This window comes from Falco naumanni, chromosome W, assembly GCF_017639655.2.
Source record: "Falco naumanni isolate bFalNau1 chromosome W, bFalNau1.pat, whole genome shotgun sequence".
Taxonomy (NCBI): Eukaryota; Metazoa; Chordata; class Aves; order Falconiformes; family Falconidae; genus Falco; species Falco naumanni.
The window spans coordinates 1,086,691-1,100,334 of NC_054079.1; the positions used below are offsets into that span (position 1 = coordinate 1,086,691).

The 13,644-nt window shown below is 39.3% G+C and overlaps 1 protein-coding gene across 14 annotated transcripts in view; it reads left to right on the top strand.

Moving 5' to 3' along the window:
* Positions 1 to 13,644, top strand: part of LOC121080375 (spindlin-Z) — a 93,154-nt gene that overhangs the window by 41,348 nt on the left and 38,162 nt on the right. The window contains exon 1 of one of the 14 annotated variants that reach the window (XM_040578363.1): positions 9,147 to 9,764. The exons of 12 other annotated variants lie outside the window; for them this stretch is intronic. The gene's annotated coding sequence lies outside the window, so the exon portion shown is untranslated. Of the gene's footprint in view, positions 1 to 9,146; positions 9,765 to 10,282; positions 10,305 to 13,644 lie in introns of those variants that run through there. One more of the 14 variants, XM_040578365.1, reaches the window with a different exon arrangement.

Below are 13,644 nucleotides of genomic sequence, written 5' to 3' on the forward strand. Positions count from 1 at the left end.
GTCCTGGCTGTGTCCCCTCCCAATATCTTGTGCCCCCCCAGCCCTCTGGCTGGCAGGGTCTGAGAAACTGAAAAGCCCTTGATTTAGTATAAACATCACCCAGCAACAACCAAAACCATCAGTGTCCTATCAACATTGTTCTCCCATCAGAGCCAAAACACAGCACGGCACCAGCTACTAAGAAGAAAATGAACTCCATCCCAGCTGAAACCAGGACATACCTAAAGGGGGGGAGCGGGGGAGGGGGAATCTTGGGATAATTGCTCAATTGAATATTACTGTTAATAATTGTTCTTCCAGTATGTTTTTGGGGGGGGTTTAGAACTCCTAAGTTATATTGATTTTCATAGTTTTATGTTATAAATTTATCCATTTGTTTATGCTAATTTTTTTATTAAAAATAAAATTTAATATACTTTCTCTTGCATTCGATATTGTTGAAACAAAGTTGAAAGATTAAAGTTTACAAAAATATTTGAACTTTTTCATTCAGTTTCAGGATCATTATGAAATATTATATTCTGATCCCTAGAATTCATTGAGTATATGCATGTGCTGAATATAAAGGCCTGTATTTATCTGAATATGATCTGGTCTGATTTTCTTCTTGCTTCGCTTTTTAAGATGTTTTAACTTTGGTGGTGGTAGAATGTATTTTATTATGCTCTCTATACTGAAAATATATGTATACAGTGCATTGCTTTTCTAAATATTTTCATATTAAACGTAAAGAAAAGCAGATAAACTTTAGGTAGCACTTTTTTTTTCTTTCCTTTTAGCAGTAATGGTACAGCATTTATAGTCCCACTGTCAACAAGAGTCAGTTGTATAGACACCCTTTCAACAAGAGATGGTCTGTACAAATTTTGGATTATTTCAACTTTCTTTTTAATAATCTACAGTTACATCAATATAGCATCTTAGAGTAAATGTAATTTGCAGTTTTATTTTTATATATAAATATATATACACACACCCATGCACAGTTTGTATACCAGTACTGCTCATTTCTGTACACTTCTAGGCAAATAACAATAAATCTATGGATAAGAGGATAAGCTGTAGAGGATATCAGAGGAGAGGGAAAGTAGTGCTTGATTTGGGGTCTGTCAACTAATAAATCCGTCATTTAAATATATTGCTCTTTGTGGTTGTCAGTTGTAAATAATTTTTGTGTTTGCAGAGTTAGTTTACTATAAGCTCTCTTCCCAGATGTCAGATATTACTACTCCTACTAAATCCTAATGTTGGGGGGAATAAAAGTTCTTAGTAATTGGTATGCCAGATGAGTCTGTAGGATACTTTCATGCAGATTTGGAATTTGAGTTGCTGAATTTTCATACCTCAGGAAAGTGAAAATGTCCAATGCAAACTAAAAGCAGGTGTATATTTTTATATTCCCCCCTGTTATTTAGAAGATATTTTAACACTGATTGTCTTGAGGGGAGGGGGGTGTACAGAAGACTTGCATAGGGTCACCCATTCCATTCACGTGATAAGAATTAGGGAATCTAAATAACAGACCTGCCTCATCCAGCTTGTTAGTGTCAAAATTATTATACTACAGCTGAAATGTATATCAGCAATTCTGAATTGAGTTATAGAAATAAAAATATTACATACTAAGAAATCTCTTCAACTGATATATTTCCTTTCAGAATTACTTTGTTCATGGAAGAATAGTCTCATGTGGTTTACAATTAAGGGTTTACAGAGGGGATTAAAGTTGTTCATGAGGAAAACTGCATAATCTGTGCTCTGAGTGTACATGCTGGTTTTTCCCCTCTTTTGCCTTTATGCTGGGGAAAAAAAAGAAGCTCTATTTTATTGTCTTGATATTGTGTCTTCCTCCTTACCCTGATAGCATGATTGTACTATTATCATTAAAACTTGTATGATGACTGACAATTTGTAGGCCTTGCTGGTTTTAATCCATCATTTAACCTGTCTTGTGTGAAATGCTCCAAAATAGTTAGAACAGTGTTCTATCATACAAAGTATTCATCTAACTTGCTTATTGTTTTTCTTATGAAAAACAATGTGAAAAACATGTGTGTTCTGACCTAAGAAAGAAAACACACTGAGGGGTTTGGGGTGTTTTGGGTTTTTTGTAAGCAAAACACTTGGGCTGGTGAGTAGTTGTAGTTGATGGCTAATCAGAAGAACGTTCTTTAAATGAAACCTGCAACTGAGCTGTTGGTGACTTGTGCAGTCAGGTGTGGGGGCAATCAGTTCCAAACTGATAGGCTGTGATGCTTTTCTAAAAGATACTGGTAGTCTGTAAAGGCTTAATGTGTTCTGGATGTGTCAGTTTGGATCAAAAAAAGCTACCTGTGTTTTATTTGCTATATGTAAGAACAAAGTAGTGGTTTTAGAATTGGTTCACCAAACTTATTAAAAAGGCTGACTTTCAGAAGTCATACTGAAATATTTTGAAGTGACTTAGTAGTTTCTCATTTGTTCAAGATGTTCTCAAAGTATATCAATTGATCTTCAGATAATCTCATTTTATTCCTCTTTATTTTAACACCTTTAGAACTTTCAGTGTGAAACTGACATGTAAGGAACTCAGAGTACTAATTTTATGAAAATTTTAAGTTTAATTTCTGTTCTGTGAAAATCTTAACTGTTGAATTTGTGGAAGTTACTTGGCTTAGTTTATAGAAAATGTTTGAATTGCTGAATCAGCTTTTCACTTCAGTAGTCTTGTGTCCTTTGGTTCAGAGAGCAGAGTGAAACGTTGCTTTAAGTGTTAGCAAATGCATTGTGATTTTAAAAGGATTAGGAAGCCTTTTTCTTTCTAAAGAGTATGTCTTTGTTAGTGTAGTAGTGATTTGGGACAGATAATTCCAATAAAATGCTTACTAACTGGTAGAAAGAGAAAACTTGTGTGTTTATTCCAGGGGTCCTCCAACTACGGCCCGCGGGCTGGATACGCCCCCCCAGGGTCCTCAATCCGCCCCCGGTATTTACAGAACCCCCCGGCCAGGGGTTTGGGGGGGGAAACCAAGCAGCCGCAGATGACTGCCTGCCACTGCATCTGTGCCGGCCCTGGTTAAAAAGTTTGAGGACCTCTGGATTATTCATTTTTATTTGTAAATATAGCTACTTTAAAAAAAAAAAAAAAGAAACTAAACGGTCTGTACAGCATTTTAAAATTTCCATTTGCCATTGTGACTGACAAATAAACCCCTACAATGGAAGAAGGCTCAGTGGAGATGGGAAAGGGGATGTGCGCATGAAGCTCATAGAATAATGCAGGGTGTGGCTGACCACAGCTGATGCAAAGAAAGCTGACTTTTAGATAAACAGCTATCCCGGTTGAGTGGACCAACTGGTGGTGTAAATGGTTCTCCCTGAGTTCTTTAAGAGTGTGAATATCTTCCTGAGTTAGTGAGAGCAGCATGGGGGAAGTATCTGGAGTCTAACACAGAGTATAAAAACTAGACAACTAACAAAAAAATTTTGAAGAGAGCAACAGCTTGAGCTGGCTTCAACCCATGTATTCCTTCCCTGTGACTGGGGATGCCCAGCATCGTGATGATGAGCATATTATAGGGACAATTAATGGGAATCACATTGGTATTGTGATTGAATTGTGTATTGCAATTGCTATATTTTGCTAAATGTAACTTACACTGGTATTGTGACTTCAGTATATTGCTGGATCACTCTGCTAAATCAGAAATCCCATGTAAAATCAACTGTCTTCAAATAAGTAAATTTAATATTAAACTTCACGTCCACCATGTGTGGAACATATAAAAGAGCCTAGTCATGTTATCCCAAATCTGTGTTCTTCACCCAGTGTACAAGAGCTGATACACACAGAGAGTTTACAATATTAGGTTTAGTCACACTTAATTTTCATTCTTACAAGTCTTGTCTCCGTTTAAAGGTATGGCATTCTTACACACAAACACACACCGTGCTTCTTCTGTGGGGAGGGGGCTTTTTTTGCTCGAGGGTGGATCTTTTATTATGCTAATTAGGATAGTTCACACATAGTTCCAGTAATTTTCTGTTTGGACTTATTAACCATTTGGTTCTTCTTGAGCTTATCTTGTTATGCCCCAGCTTGACATATTTATGGTGTCTGTTCCTTCTCCCAAGGCCCTGTTTTGTTAACTGTTTGTAAGGATTTAAATAACATCCTCTGTTTTTCAAATTTATTCTTGTTTTTCTCTCTATATATTTACATTTTCTCCCTCTCTTTTTCTTTTTTAAAGTAAATAATTCTTATATCAGTCAGAGAGCATTAGACTCTGGTAGCTATGGATTGGAAATCTGGAGAAAAAACCCACGTGTAATACATACAGATATTATGAAATATTTGCAACTTCCTGGATGACAAGTCAACAGCTTACTGGAAAGGGTATTTTAATTAAGTGCTGATGTTTTTCATGTGTGTGTGGTTGGGGTTTTTTTTGTTGTTTGTTTAGTATAAAAGTATAATGTTAGATTACAGATTATTCTCTCTAAACCATAATCTCTCATCTCATCTGGAGGAAAAAAAAGTTAATTTCTTTTGCATGTGTGCATAGTCCTTGTGAGACTGAATATGAAAGTGTATTTTAAACTATAGTGAAATAATTTTGATGTCTTTGGTATTGTCAGCAAGACTGCCTTTAATTGGATGATTATTTAGGCGGTGACCAGACAAGATGAAAAATAGTGATTCTAAGGCTCCCACCAGCATATGATGAGTGAAAATGTATTAATAGATAGATTTTAAAAATAAAGGTGAAAATCTTGAAATTATTTTCAAAACTTTCAAAGGGGGGTAATGTTACAAAGATTTGAAATCAAATGAGATTTAATATAGAAATATAAGAAGATAAGTTTGATAGAATGGGTATAGTAATAGAAGGTGTGCTGTGTTTTGGATAACTATAGAAACAATATGTTCTGCTTTATTATCTATAGAGTTAAATGTTTGAAATAGGATTGTTAATTTTGAAACAGGTAACCATAGATACCTCACTAGGTAGTTACTGGATTTTTCTGTTTTGTTTTAAGAAACAGAGGAGGTCGTCATGGATACTAGTTATGTACAATGGACACCATTTATGCTGCTTGGAAATCCCCTTACCCTTCCCATCTTGATTTGCATATCAAGGATTCCAATCAGTAGAGCTAAGTAGATTTGACCAATGATTATAGTAAGATTGGAATATTGATGAGATCCTGTGATGGGTGAAACCAATCAATGTAAAGGTTAAATTTAAGAGCAAGCATAGTATGCATTTTTATGTAAAAGAACTTATGTAACAATGACTTGACTGAAGAAGTGTATAAAAACTCTTGAATTTTGGTGCTAAGGTGGACATGTAAGCAAAGCCATCACCCATGTCCGAGTGCTGCAATAAAGGAGTACCTGCTTCTTAAAACTACATTGGTGTTAAGAGGTTTTATTCCTGATTTTGGTTACAGTTTTAAAAAAAATTGTTCTTGTGTTCTAGTGAAATAGCTATGCAGGGTAATTGCTTCCTATTGTTTCTTCAAATGTGTTTTAAACCTTGAATATTGTTCCTCTGGTGCTGTTCAGCATTACTGTATATATAATAGGTAGTTTTCAGGAAGAGATGAAATATGGAAAAACTGATAAGTTCCTTTAAATAGATATTTAAGTTTAATTTCACATATTCTTATTGCTTTCTGGCTGAATTTCTAAAAAGATAGTTCTTCCAAACATAGCACAGATGTTGCCAAAAACTATAAAATGCTAAATACTTGCTTAAACTAGAAACATGAGAAACTAGTATTTAATTTTGTTTGTGTCTATTGCTCTTTATTCCTAGTAATATTCCTCTGCCTTGGTCTAATATTCCTAGGAGTTAGTGGATGTGGTTCATGGAAGAATTGGTAAAGTGTTAGTAGATGTAAATGCAAGTTTCAGCATAGCACTTGTATTATATGCCTTTTCCCACAGCTGGGTCACTAGTTATGGGGATTCCTCTGGTTTTTACCCTTTTGTCAAAATTAACAGCAGGTTCCAAAGATGCTGTTGGGAAGAAAAAAAGTGAAAGTGAGAAGGCCACTTTTTTATAGATTACAGAGTACATGATTACAGCAATCACATTTCTTAAAGAAACCAAGCTAAAATGACAGCTGACCTAAACTGTTGTTTTAGCCTTGTGCAGCACTGAAATGAATGGATTAGTTAGGAGAAATGTTTGCTGTACAAAAACATTAGTCTGAAATAGTTAATCTGTAATTCTTCAAAATTTTGGGTGATAACAAGTGCCTGTAATTTAAATCTTGGAAAATACTTTAAAACACTGTCCTCCTATATCCCCCTAATCTAGAGGAATGTGATTACTAAATGTTTCAGGTATCTGAATTTATGTGTAGCAAATCACCAATGACTTTTAAAGATCTTCTATATGTTGTAGTTTACCTATCCAATTAAATGACAGAGACTGGTCAATTAAAATTTTCATTTAATAAAGCAAGCGACAAGTAAGCAAAACAGCGCTGGGCGGCCGGGGAGTCTCCTGCTCCACCAACGGCGCGCAAATTCAAGCAAGCTGAGCAGCTCTTTTTGTCTTCCCCGAGGTCGCTTCTGACACCTTCAGTACGCCCCTCTGCTGCTTCTGTTATCGTGGTTTCTTGTCGGACAGGACGTTCCCATGTTTGGTGTAGCAAGATCACATTGTGGACATGTCTCTTCTTGTTAAACAGGAAGTTCTTAAGACCACCACAATGGGTTCGTTCCTCTTGCTTAACTTGGTTGATCAGCAAATTACCTTGAGTTACTTATTACAATTCCCCCCTTCTTTTATTTATAAATAATTTGCTGATCAAACCTAGACAATACCTCACAAGCTGCATCTAATTCAGGATTTTCATTTGGTATGATTTTCATCTCTAGTTCCAATTGCTTCATCACCATAAGCTGCACTTCTTCCAACCTGCTTTTCACAAAAGTTACAAATTTATTAATGATACAGGGTCCGAAAGGCAGAACCAATAACAACATTATGAGGGGTCCCGCCAAAGTGGAAATTAAAGTAGTCAGCCAGGGTGACTGTGGTTGTAAAATTCTTTACCTTTAGCTTTTTCTTTTCACCTTTTTGTTCTTTAATAACTCTGTTGGGTCCCACTGCTTGTGGCGTTTTTAGTTCATGTTTCTGAATAAATATTAAGACCCTTCTATCAGTTCCAGGTACCCAATATCTTATTCCCCAGGTTCGTCCTAATAGCCATCCGTGGTCATTAGGCTGTAGGATTTCTAGTATAACATGCTTACAGTTGCCAAGATGGGGGCCCTCTATGTGTCTATCCCAGCTAGGAGCTGGCGGATTGCATCCTCCGGGTCCCCATGTTATATTTAAAAATCTATTTTTAATGGCTACGTCCCAGTTTGAAGCTATGGTTTCACATCCCCAATATGCACAGTAATAGTGATTAAGGAAATTGCAATAGCTTTTCCCTGGATTCGAACTGGGGCAGAGATAAAAAGGTTTTATTGTTCTTTCTCGTCGACCGGGTGGGTCTAGTTCATAAAAGACTAAATCTTCCAATTTAACTTGGAATTTTGGGGATCCGGCTGTCACGTTATACCGAACTTCTATTGAATATTCCCATCAACCTAAGGTCCAATTGAAGGGTTGATGTTCATTTTCTAAAGTCGTGGTAATCAATACCATTAATAGGATACGAGCTTTCATTTCCCCACTGTTCAGTACCTCTCTGCCTTCCTCGTCTACTCTTTTGCAGAGAGCAACGGGATATCGATATCTTCTCGGCAGCAGCAGGTAGTCTTCAGGGGAATTTTGCTGTTATCCTGTCAATAATTTCCAAGGTCTAAAGAGTTAGTTATCTCTCAAATATATTTCCACCTGTTTGGTTGTTGTGCCCGTTTCCAGGCGAATCTTATAGTACACTGTCTTAAAACTCTGTACCAGTCTGTTTCGTATACTTCCCAAAGTTCAGGTACTGACAGTTCCCATCCACAAAATAATTTATGAATTTCCACTTGATCCTCTGGTCCCCTGGTACGTATCAAATCATTGTGACATTTCATACAGTAAGGTTGTCTCTTAAATGAAACACAGGACCAATCTCTATTACAATTTAGACATCGGCAAACAACCTAACATAAATGTCCGGAAGTGGGGTGTTTTAAGCAGGGTATTCCCCGGAGATCTCCTATTCTGGGTGATTCGGGTATCTCCGACTCTGTGTTTTGTGGTCAGCCAACAATGTTGAGACAGGTAGCACAGTCCCAATAACGTCCTTCACACCACCCCGTGGCTCAACATTGCTGCTCCGTGGGTGGCATAGATAGAGATAGAGAAAAGATTCTGCCAACTATACAAACGAGGTTAACAATCTTTATCTAAGCATTAAACCCATTTACCATTATCAATAAACAATAACAGGCAATAACTAAAAATGACTAACAAGAACTATAAATCCCTAACAAACGTTAGCTAACAATCCAAAACTCAAACATGTCATAAGCTAATTTCAAAACATTATCATAACAGGATTACATAACAAAACAAAATAAAACATTTCTTAGCATATATAAGGTTTGTTTGTGGGGGTTAAGAATCAAGAGCCAAGAGGTGGGCATTTAAAAGGGTAAATTTTCATGCCTCTTTAAGGCTGGGTCCAAATTGTGGCTGCGCATGCGTTTTCATTGTGCAGTTTTGGTCAGGGCGTTAGCCTGAATCTTGACCAGGAGGGTCACGGACCAATTCGTTTGTCTTGCCACAAACAATCCTTATCATTTTGGAAAAGATGGGAGCAGGAGACGACACAGTCTGTACGGTTTTGCTGTTCAGCCTTTGTCCCATCGTGACTACAGTAACCATCAGTATGTGCTTTTGTGAGTGTTTTTGGTCACGTCGGTACAGAAGAGTGCGATCTCTTCCTCGCAATCCGCCCCGAGAAGTGGAACCCATGGGATACCAAAGCAGAGTGCGAGAGACTGTTATATAAACAAAAGAAACCTGTTGATCTCCAGCAAAGTTACCATGTGACTTGTTATTCGTTTCTGTTCATCTTTGTTACTTCGTGAAGATAAATACCAAGGACCAGGCACGGACTATCATGGAGGGAACAGATGGAGTTACCACCCCGACATTATTCAGGACCGTGCTGGACTCACGAGTGAAGAAGCCTGTTTTCCACGTTACATGAGACTTTGCTGGATTGTTATTCTGTTATTCAACTTCTAGTTCATGTTTGTTAATAAATGGTTATTTGTTGTTTACTGGTTGTCAAATGGTTCATCGAAGTTACTTTGCATCAAACACATGGTTTCCAAAATAACTCCAAAGGGTTGGGTAATACATATAATAATAACCTACAAAAACAAAAGCTAAAAACAACACTTATAACTATACATTCCACTTAAGTAATAAATGAACTATAAATACTATAGTTTCGTTAAACATTCCTTTTTTTTTATTTAATATATGCGTCACTATCATGGCTAAAGTATAGGGATTTCGCATGCACGGTCTTTCCAGATTGTTCCAGTACATTCTGTGGGGTTTCAAATTGCGAATGCGCATGTTCAAAGGCATACACGATAAAAGATGGCTGCTGAGTGTCCAGATGAAGTCCCGGACCCACTTCCCGAGCATACCACTCTGGTAAGTCTGTTAATAGTAACATTTATGGCACTATGGCCAAATGACAGGTCCTTGCTTTCAATGTATGATGTTTTCTCACCATCAGACTACCACGTCACCTGCCAGGGAGGAAGGGTCTGGAGTGCGCATTTCCCCCTCTGAGCATCAAGTAAGGTGAGTGTTTTTTAAATGTCTAACCTGTATGGTTCATTATAAAGGTTATAAAGGGGAATCAAAACCTTTTTTTTTTTTTTTTTCGTTGTTGTTTAGGCAGAGGGTGCGTTTTTCTACTGTCACACGTCAAGAACTTATGGCGGAGGTGGAAAAGTATAAAAGACGTTACCATATCCTTGCCTGTGCGTTCCTGACGGTTGTTTTCTTTGCTATTCTATTTGTATTCTTAATCAGCCTACATTGTTATATGAATTGTTAATAGTTAATTATTCCCAGATTCTTGTTTGCTATTAAATTGTTATTGTGTTAACTATATAATCTGTATTGTTGATGTACATTTCGGCGTACTACTTGAATTTGTTTAATGCCATTGGGTGAAATCATAATAGCAAATTGCATGTTAGTTATAACGTGTTGAACATGGGCTAACTTCCCTATCTCTGATGTGATTTGTTTAACTACCTCACCATTGCCATCAATTTTCAAACAACAATTGGAAACATTTAATTTACCACAAACACCTCCTTCTTTGGCTAGCAGGTAATCGAGAACCATCCTGTGTTGATAAATTGCATTTCGTATTTGAGTTGCTTGGTCTGTTAGTAATAATTTCCAAGACAGCCTGTAGCCGAATGATACGATTCAGATTGTAGATAGGTTCTCGAGCACCGTTAATAAGTTCATTAGGATTCCAAGTTGCAGGTCCATAATACTGTATGATATGTTGGGGTGTCCAACCATTTAATAAATATTGGTACCCACTTTTTCTTGGGAGTCTGGAAAAATCAACTTGCCATTGTTGCCCTGGCTAATTTTCAAACACATTTCACATCGCTGAGTCACCTGTTTTATTTCAGTATACACGTTCCGCCCTATCAATTTCTGATTTAGACTTTTATATAAATTATCAGCTCCCCAATGCATCTTATTATGTTCTATTACGGCTGTGGTCCATATTAAATTGGATGGTACCACTATACGACCATCCCTCAAATAAGTCCACTTATCTATTGTATCATTCATGTCTGAATGACCTTTAAGTTTTCTTTAGAATAATTTGGCTCCTGATCTGTACTTACAGTTTGGATTTTACCATCTGGTATTAAGGATAATTCCTCCTTTCCTACCTCCTCTGCTGCTTGTCTGGCCTCATGGTCGGCCAGGCGGTTTCCAATTTCCAAATCAGTGCCTTAATGGGCCATCTTATGTTCTTCCTTCCTGGATGACCCTCTTATAACAGAGGGGGCCCTTCCTCACATCAAGGTCTGGCATGGCACATGTCCCCACCGCTCAACGCCTACTGGGTTGCAGCCAACAGCGGAGCTCAAGATCCTTCTTGGTGGCAAACACCGAGGCCAACCCAGTCTTGCCCTTGATTGTGGTAGGAGGCACCTGACCAACCTTATTCCTTGTACTTTGTTGTCAATGCAGAGTTTCATCTGCACATCCCATAACAAGTCACAGTCATGGCAAAACACACAGATTTACATTAGTAGAACTACTACAGAGTGTATTTTATTTCAGTTCTTCTGCCAATATCCCCCACAGCCTTGCTGACCAAGGGATATTGTTTTTATCTGAACTAGGCAGGCCTTCCCCTTATCATTTTTGCTGTAACAGGTAAAGCATTTTTTCCTTACCTGGAATTTATCAACTTTCAAACATCTAAATTTCCCCATCAGAGATTCACCTTTACTCTCCTCAGACCCGCTGCCTGCCCTAGAGGGGCCGTTACCGGTCCTGTTGTGCTGCAAATGCTGCAGCAATCGGGGTGACATTGTCAGGTCCTTCTGCTCAATCGTCAGCAACAGCAACCCCCTCCTCCCCACCATCAGGAGGATTCGGGGCAGGAGATGCTCTTCCTGCTCTGCAGGTTACACAAGCCTGCCTCTGCAGCAGCACTTCTGTTTTAACTCTTTCTTACCCTGAATGCAAATCTGCTACTTGTTGCTTTAAGTCTGTGTTCTTATTTATCGTGCCTTTGCAGGCAAACAGCAAACACCCTGCCATGCATCCCAGCGTGATTCAGTCGCACCTTCGAGGGGGTACGGGGGTTTGTACAAACTCACCCCAATACTTAACACTTTCACAGGGTCTTGATAGCAGCGGGAGGGAGTGAGGGAGGTGGTGAGGGAGGTGGTAAGGGCTGGGGGGGGGCGGGGCGGTGGAGGTATATACGGAGGGGGAGAGGTAGGGATCCCATCCTCACTTCTACTATTCTTCTTCTTTTTCCCCCCTTTGTTTTCTTTTAACGGGAACACGAGGGCCCTAGTTTCAGACCCTATCCATAAGGAAGCATACTCACTTTCCTCCAGGCAAAAGGGGTCTTTTGAATTCACATATATATTCAAAGCCTGGCATATCCAGTCTTCAGATGCCCTGAAGACTGGCCAATAGGGGTGGTCACCCCTAATTTGTTTCCCACCCCAAACTTCCATACAGTAGTGTATCAATCTTACTTTACTCTTACCCTGCCTAGAAGGGTACGCATCCCAAAATTTTATCATTAGTCCTAGCGGACTCTCCGGTGGTATCTGTGGGAGCCTAATCTGGACCCCAGAACCACCCATGGGATCACAGGGCTTTGCTTTTCCTCTGTCCCGTCTTCCGAGGCGCCTTCTTTCACTCACGCACTCGCTTCCCCTGGTTCGTGGCGCAGCCCCTCGCGGGGTCTGGAAAGCTCACTGCTGAGGGTCCGCACTCACTTCGCCCTCCCTGGGCGTCTCACACAAGCACGCTTCAGGATACCCAACCCCAACCGAACGGTTCACCGGCCTATACTCACGCGTCCTGCGTCTTCATTCGGGCTTCGTGCACAGAGATTACGGGGTAACCGGTTTTATTTGCTCACTGTCACATTTGAGGTTCGTCGGTAAAGGATTTGGCATAGAAGCACCCCGACAAGGGCCGCTTATCCAGCGGGGCGCCTCCCCTGCCACGGACCTCAGGCCAGATTGCCCTTATCCGAGTCACGGCACCAAAATTGTTAGAGTTTACCTGTCCAATGAAATGCCAGAGACTGGCCAATTAGAAAATGTGATTTATTAAAGCAAGCGACAAGTAAGCAAAACAGCGCTGGGCAGCCGGGGAGTCTCCTGCTCCACCAACGGCGCGCAATTTCAAGCAAGCTGAGCAGCTCTTTTTGTCTTCCCCGAGGTCGCTTCTGACACCCTCAGTAGCCCCTCCGCTGCTTCTGTTATCGTGGTTTCTTGTCGGACAGGACGTTCCCATGTTTGGTGTAGCAAGATCACATTGTGGACATGTCTCTTCTTGTTAAACAGGAAGTTCTCAAGACCACCACAATGGGTTCGTTCCTCTTGCTTAACTTGGTTGATCAGCAAATTACCTTGAGTTACTTATTACATATAAACTTATCAAATTGGTAGTTTGAGTATTGCAATAGAATCTGTGGGGGGTTTAGTGCAGTTTTTTCTGCTTTCAGGCAGGGTTTTTAAAGTAGTAGTCATTCTTCCCTGTACTAAGCAAAGTTGGGGGGTTTTAATGAGGTTTTTCTATGTGTAGCTATCTGTGGATGACTTCGATCTGATACAGAACTTGTATTCGGTATATGAGGAAAAGTACTGTTGTCTCACAAATGGAGTTTGTTACCTGGTGTGCAAAGAGCCAATCTTACACACAGAGCCAAGATCATTTATTGCAAGTCTGCATAGAGATGGGTGCTAGGTGGTAAATCCACAAAGCTAGCATACCTCTTAACAGAGTAAAACATTTTATACACTCTGAGCAATTGTTTACAATTATGCTAAGTCACACTTAATTCTCATTGGTTAAAGGTACAGCATTCTTCTTTCTCCCACTTCACTTGTTCTGTGGGGAAGGGGCTTTGTTAGTAGGGGGCTCTCTTTGCTCGAGGGTGGAT